The sequence below is a fragment of the Pipistrellus kuhlii genome, unplaced genomic scaffold, assembly GCF_014108245.1.
Source record: "Pipistrellus kuhlii isolate mPipKuh1 unplaced genomic scaffold, mPipKuh1.p scaffold_m20_p_2, whole genome shotgun sequence".
Lineage (NCBI taxonomy): Eukaryota > Metazoa > Chordata > Mammalia > Chiroptera > Vespertilionidae > Pipistrellus > Pipistrellus kuhlii.
Window position 1 is genome coordinate 58,484,669 of NW_023425515.1, and position 6,610 is coordinate 58,491,278.

The 6,610-nt window shown below is 35.3% G+C and overlaps 1 non-coding gene across 1 annotated transcript; it reads right to left on the minus strand.

Annotated features, from left to right (window-relative positions):
* Window positions 1-1,079: 1,079 nt before the first annotated feature.
* On the minus strand, window positions 1,080-1,181 carry LOC118725035. Its single transcript, XR_004989798.1, has one exon. It is a non-coding gene; the product is annotated as a U6 spliceosomal RNA (small nuclear RNA).
* Window positions 1,182-6,610: the final 5,429 nt, after the last annotated feature.

Below are 6,610 nucleotides of genomic sequence, written 5' to 3' on the forward strand. Positions count from 1 at the left end.
TATATTAAATATATATATAAATATTATATAATGTTTATAAATAAACACACGTTTTTATATGACATATATAAATACAAATATAGCAAATGTATAAAATATTCAAGAAATTGTAAATATCAAGTTAACTGCCAGTAAACAGCATAGTTACTTCCAGAGGTGGCATAAGGTTAATTGAAATCAAGAAGAAATGCACAAGAGGTTTCCATGACATCTGTAGGGTTTTCTTTATTAAGCTGCGAGGTAAGTATATGGGTGCTCATTCTATTATTGTCTATATGCTTGAAATGAAATGTTTTTAGAACATTTGAACATGGTTCATTTAAAATAGGTTGACAATTCAATCACTGTACAATTCAGTGGTTTTTAGTATATTCACAGAGCTGAACAACCATCACCACAATTTACTTTTATAACAGATTCCTCACCCCCAGAAGAAACCCCACACCCACTAGCATTCAATCACTATCCCTTCCTCCCAACTGCCACCCTACTTCCTGTCTCTACAAATTTACTTATTCTAGACAACTCATATAGATTCATGCGTATTGTAGCAATTATCAATATATCACTCCTGGTGGCTGAATAAATTCAGATTTATTTACAGATTTATCACATTTTGCTTAACCTTTTATCAATGGATATATATCTGTGTTGTTTCCTCTTTTTCTATTAGGAATCATGCAGTTATAAACACTCATGTACAGATTTTTGTGTGGACATAATTTCAAATTTCTCTAGGGTATCCACCTAGGAGTAAAATTTCTGAGCCCTCCAGTAACTCTATGTTTGTGTTTTTGAGGCACTACCAGATTGCTTTCCAAAATGGCGGTGCCATTGTACATCTCCGCCAGCACTGAGTTGCTCCACATTCTCACCAATACGTGTTATTGTCTTTTTAATTTTAGTCATTTCAGTGGGTGTGAAGTGGTATCTCACTGTGGGTTTGATTTTCACTTCTCAAATGGCTGATAACATTAAGCACCTTTTCATGTGCCATTGGCACGTGTATGTTCTTTATGTAGAAATATCTATTCAAATTCTTTGTCTATTTTAATTGGGCTTTTTGTCTTTTTTTTTTTTCAAATATGGAACACTTCACAAGTTTGCATGTCATCTTTGCAAGGGGCCATGCTAATCTCTGTATCATTCCATTTTAGTATATGTGCTGCTGAAGTGAGCACAGGGCTTGTTGCCTTTTGAGTATTGAATTGTAAGACTTATTTGTATATTCTGGATACAAATCCTTTTTCATATATATAATTTGCAAATATTTTCCCCTACTCTATGGGTTATCTTTCACTTTATCCGTGGTATTCTTTGAAGCACAAAACTTAATAATTTTAATGAAGCCAAATTTATCTATCTTTCATTTGTAGCTCATGCTTTTATTGCCATGTCTAAAAAATGATTACCTAACCCAAGATCACAGAAATTTACTCCTATGTTTTCCACTGAGTTTTATAGACTTAGCTCTTACATTTGGGTCTGTGGCCCATTTTGAGTTAATTTTTTGTGTCTAGTGTAAGGTAAGACTTTGCCTATCTTTTGCATGTGGATTCGGTTGAACCAGCACCATTTGTTGGGGGGGGTGGGAGTGGAAAATGGGTGGAGAAGAGAGGAGAGGAGAGGAGGGCAGATTTATTGAAAGCACTCTTTGTTTCAAAACATTGTCTCTAACTTGGGGAACATAAGTCTTTGTGAGAAATATGTATGTTTAAGTCATGAAACACTTGAAGCTTGTAAGAAATTTGAATATTAAAAATTTGATACTTCAGAATGAGATTATTGTTTATTTAGGAGCTAAAGGTCCACATATGAATGGCACATTCTACCTGCATCATTCAAGACTAAGGCTTTAATTTAAAAATAAAAATCTTTCCTCACATGGTTTTGAATACCCAGCACTCACTTTTTTCTGCTTCACTTTGACATGCTGTTTCTTTTTATTCATTTTCTCTGGGACATTGGGATGATTGTGTAGCACATGGCTTTCCCAGGTGAGCCTTACTTCTTTTCTCCATGGTTTCTCAGCTTATTTAGTCCTCCCTAGAGGGGTTTCTCCAACCCATGCCAGCAGTGGCCTCAAAGTTTAACTAGAGCTAAAATAAACTAAATAAAATACCTTAAACTAATGAAAAACTCAGGATTTTTTTTAATTTAAAAAAAATGAACACAATGTATTAAAATGTAAAAATGTTTTAATTTGATATGTTAACCCAAATTCTAGAAATCTAGTTCAGAGAAAATTTCTAACAAATGTGCAGAAGTATGTGTACAAAAAACAATCACTGAAAACAAAATTTTGATCAACAAAAAATAAATTATGGCACATCTGTTCTATGAAATACTATGAAGCAATAGGGTATCTCTCTATGCACTGATGTTAAGACATCACCACGATATGTTGTTGGTGAAAAGCAAGTTGAATGTAATAAGTCTAGATCTGGAAAGGAACATAGCACTGTCAACAGTGGCTCTCTGTGGGGACCGGTATTGACCAGGACTGCAGGGGACTTCCACTTTTTACTTTATGTACTTCAGTGTTGTTTGCACTTTTAGAATAAAGAGCATGTATTATTTTGACAATAAATGTTTCAAATCATTTCATTAAAGTGGTATCTTGGAATAAAAGTGAGTCCTATTATTTCTTAAAAAGCATGAATTTTACAGTATTTTTAAAGTCCTGATGTCATGCCTTAGAAGATTAGATTAAACATTCAGAGCTATTTGGCCACATTCAGTAAATAGTAAGGTAGTTTTTAAAATGCAGCAACATACAGATATGTGCAGAAAAGGTGGAACTAGACCACCTTCTTACACCAAGCACAAGAATAAACTCAAAATGGGTTAAAGACTTAAATGTAAGACTTGATTTCATAAAAATACTAGACGAAAACACACGCAGTAAAATCTTGGACATTTCTTCTAGCAATATTTTTTTTTTCTGATATAGCTCTCCAGGCAAGGAAAACAAAAGAAAAAATAAATAAATGGGATTACATTTAATTAAAAAGTTTTTGCTCAGCAAAGTAAACCATCAAACAAACAAAAAGACAACCCACTGAATAGGAGGACATATTTGCCAATGATACATCTGATATGAGGTTAATATTCAAAATTTATAAAGAACTTATACAACTCAACACCAACAAACAAACAATCAGATTAATGAATGGGCAGCCCTAGCCTGTTTGGTTCAGTGGATAGAGTGTCAACTTGTGGACCAAAGGGTACCAGGGTTGATTCCAGTCAAGGGGAGGGACCAGGCCTACAGAGGAGAGCAGTTGGGGGACCAGGCCTTCAGGGGAGCAGTTAGGCGGTTTATCAGGCTGGCAGGAGAGTGGTTAGGAGGTGATCAGGCTGGCAGGCAGTCAAGCAAGCGGTTGAGAGCCAGCAGTCCTGGATTGTGAGAGGGGTGTCCGACTGCCCGCTTAGGCCTGATCCTGGGCAGTCAGACATCCCAAGAGGAGTCCCAGATTGGAGAGGGTGCAGGCTGGACTGAGGGACACCCTCTCCCCGCCCCCCGTGCACAAATTTCATGCACTGGGCCTCTAGTTATCCTATAAAGAACAGATAATGAAATTAAAACAGAGGCATTTAAACTAAAGTTTAATATAAAAAAGTTTAAAATTTTATTTTTTGAAAGAAATGGGAATACTTCATGCTGACTCCATGAAGTGAAATAAATAGTATTTGTGCATCCAGCAGGACAACTTTCTAAAACATAATTTGACCAAAATAAAAATATACACACATGTTTACCCATTAATTCTGAAATTTAACTGAAGGAAGTAACCATAGACAAGCATAAAGATCTGCCCAAAGATGCAGATACTAAAATATGGTGTTCATTATGGTTCACTCATATACTAGAATGCTTTATAATGACTTAAAAATAATGTTATACTAAATATTTAATAAAAGAAAAAAATGTAGATGAGGGGAAAAAAATAGCCTGTTATGTTTGGTCAAACATTTAATTAACTCTCCCCTAATGCCTTGGCAGGGCCAGACCAAATGATTTCATGGGCTTTATGCAGCCCCTGGCCTATCTTTATAAGTTATTCCCACACCTACTTTATAGGTTATTTTTCTTTTCTCTGTAGCTTCTTTAAAGATATGTTTATCTTTGATACTCTATAATGTCTATATGGTGTATTAAGGTGTAGCTTGCTAATTTATCATACTTGGTATTCATAAGGATTTCTGAATCTGATGACTCCTGTATTTCATCAATTCTGGAAAGTTTTCATTCATTATAACTTTGGCTATGCATATCCTCATTGTCTATCTCTATTATCACTTTGTGATCCCAATTAGATGCCTATTTTACAATCTCACTTTATCTTCTCTTTCTCTTAACTTACCTCTCATATTTTCATTCTCTTTGTTCCTCCATACTTTCAAGGTTATTATTTCATATCTACCTTCAAATTTATTCATCCTCCATTTACCTGTATAACTGCAGTTTAAAATTCCAGTGTTTATATTTTTCAGTTTTACAAGTTTTAATTAGTTCTCTTAAAAGAATATTCTTAGTAATATTTTATATTTTCAATACTTCTTTTATTTTATATTTTGTACACAACATTTCTAGAATCTGACGTTCTTAATGTTCTGATTTTGCTTCTTAATGTATTACTTGATTTCTTCCCATGACATCTTATTTCCATATGTATTTTGTGATTTTTAATTATGAGCTAATGTTAATTAAAGTTATATCTATAAGAATTCTTGGAGGTCTAAAGTCAAGGTGCATGCCTTCAGAGAAAATTTATGTGTCCTCCCATCAGGCACCTGGAGGCACTTCCCATCTCAGACTATTCTGAATTCTCAACTTGGAATTTTTCAGCTCATATTAGTAATGGGAATTCCAGCCTTAAATCTTATGACAGTGACTCATGGTTATGAATTTCTCAGTAGAAATTTATCCTTCCTAATATGCCAGGGCTAAGATAGGCAGTTGGACTTACTGGGCTTTCTTTGATAGGAACTTTTTTTCATATTCTCTCTTTTCACCAAGGATGCCATCTTTGCAGAGTACTAGCTTTAAGCAAGAGTCTTTGATCCTTCTTCCCACCTTGCTCACACCTTGAGATTTGTCTTCTTTCTCCCAAATGTAGCTTTCTTTGACTTGTGCTTTCTTGTCATTTTTGTCCTCTAGGAATTTTCCTTCCTTGCCAATGCAACTATGCATTTTTCTAAATATATAATTTTTCCAATTTTACATTCTTTTTTAGGTGCATGGCATCAGAAGCATTTTTTGAATATATAGTATTCCATATTGTCAGAAACAGAACTTCTATTTTTCATTTAGTTCCCTGTATCAGGTTTCCCCAGCCTTTAGAATTTACCAAAGAGTAAATTTTAACATATATATATATATAGACTTGCCAACTTTTCATTGTATAAAATTTTAAAACAACAAACAAACAAACAAGCAATAACCTAACTACCTCCTGCTAACACTATCATTCCATAGTAGAATATTGGAAAGATAAATTATAACTTAAATTCACTTAATTTTGTATTTTTCTGAGATTGGTGACAACTTTATTGTGCATCATCATTGGTCCATGAAATAGCATTTGGAAAGCACTAAGCTATGTCACATGTCAGGAAGATTAGTCTACTTGTGCTCACTGTAAAATCTATTAGCCAGAAATTCTAACTACCAATGTCAACTTCCAACTGGGAAAATGCCATTAAAGTATTTGTTTGAAATCGAGCAAATAACATCCAATTTATACAAGAAAGAAAGCATGAGGTATCAAATCAAAATCTTGAGTCCCACCTCCATTGGTCCCTTAGCCTCAGTTTCTTCAACTGTGACAATACATTGATCTTATGGAAACCTTGAGGAGTAGTAGGAGGAGTCTTCATTGAAGTTATTAACTTCTCTGTTATTCCTCTCCCTTACAAAACACAAACTGAATTCCCCTTTAAAGGAGCACGTGCCAAACTCAAGACAATAGGACCTTCTTTTCAATATGGATCTAGAACAGGCAATGTCTCCTATCAGTTCTTTTTATTCCTATCAAAGGAAGAAGTTAGGGCCAACTCAGATTTCCAGGAGAATAAAATTTGCTGGCAAGAGAGATAAGCCTGTCAAAATTTAAGCTCCACAGAAGCTGGGACTTTGTTCATGGCTGTATCCCAGTACCTGTAACAGTGCTTGGCACATGCTAAACGTTCAGTAACTGAATGAGGGATAAGAAAACAAATCAGAGCCCTGCAATGAAATGAGCCAAAACAAAATGACTCTCAAAATCACCCAACAGGACAGAAGCCTTGTGTTCTACTTCTCAGTCGGATCGATCCTTATCCCTCCCCCTCCCCACGCTGCTCCCCATCCTCCCACCATGCAGTGCTTTTCCAACAAGTTCTGACAGTCCTAGAGGCAGAACCTGGCTTTGAGAGAAAGCAGGCAAAATTAAAATCAACATGTTGAACCACCTATTCAGAGTCCTTGCAATCTGTACCAGAGTCTGGCATACAGTGACTGCCTATGCTGTGCTCTGTGCTGGCTCTGAAGGCCCCAAGAGCATCAATCAGTGATACAGAGGATGGCTAGCTAAAAACGATGAAAAATCATGCTAGTTAACATTCA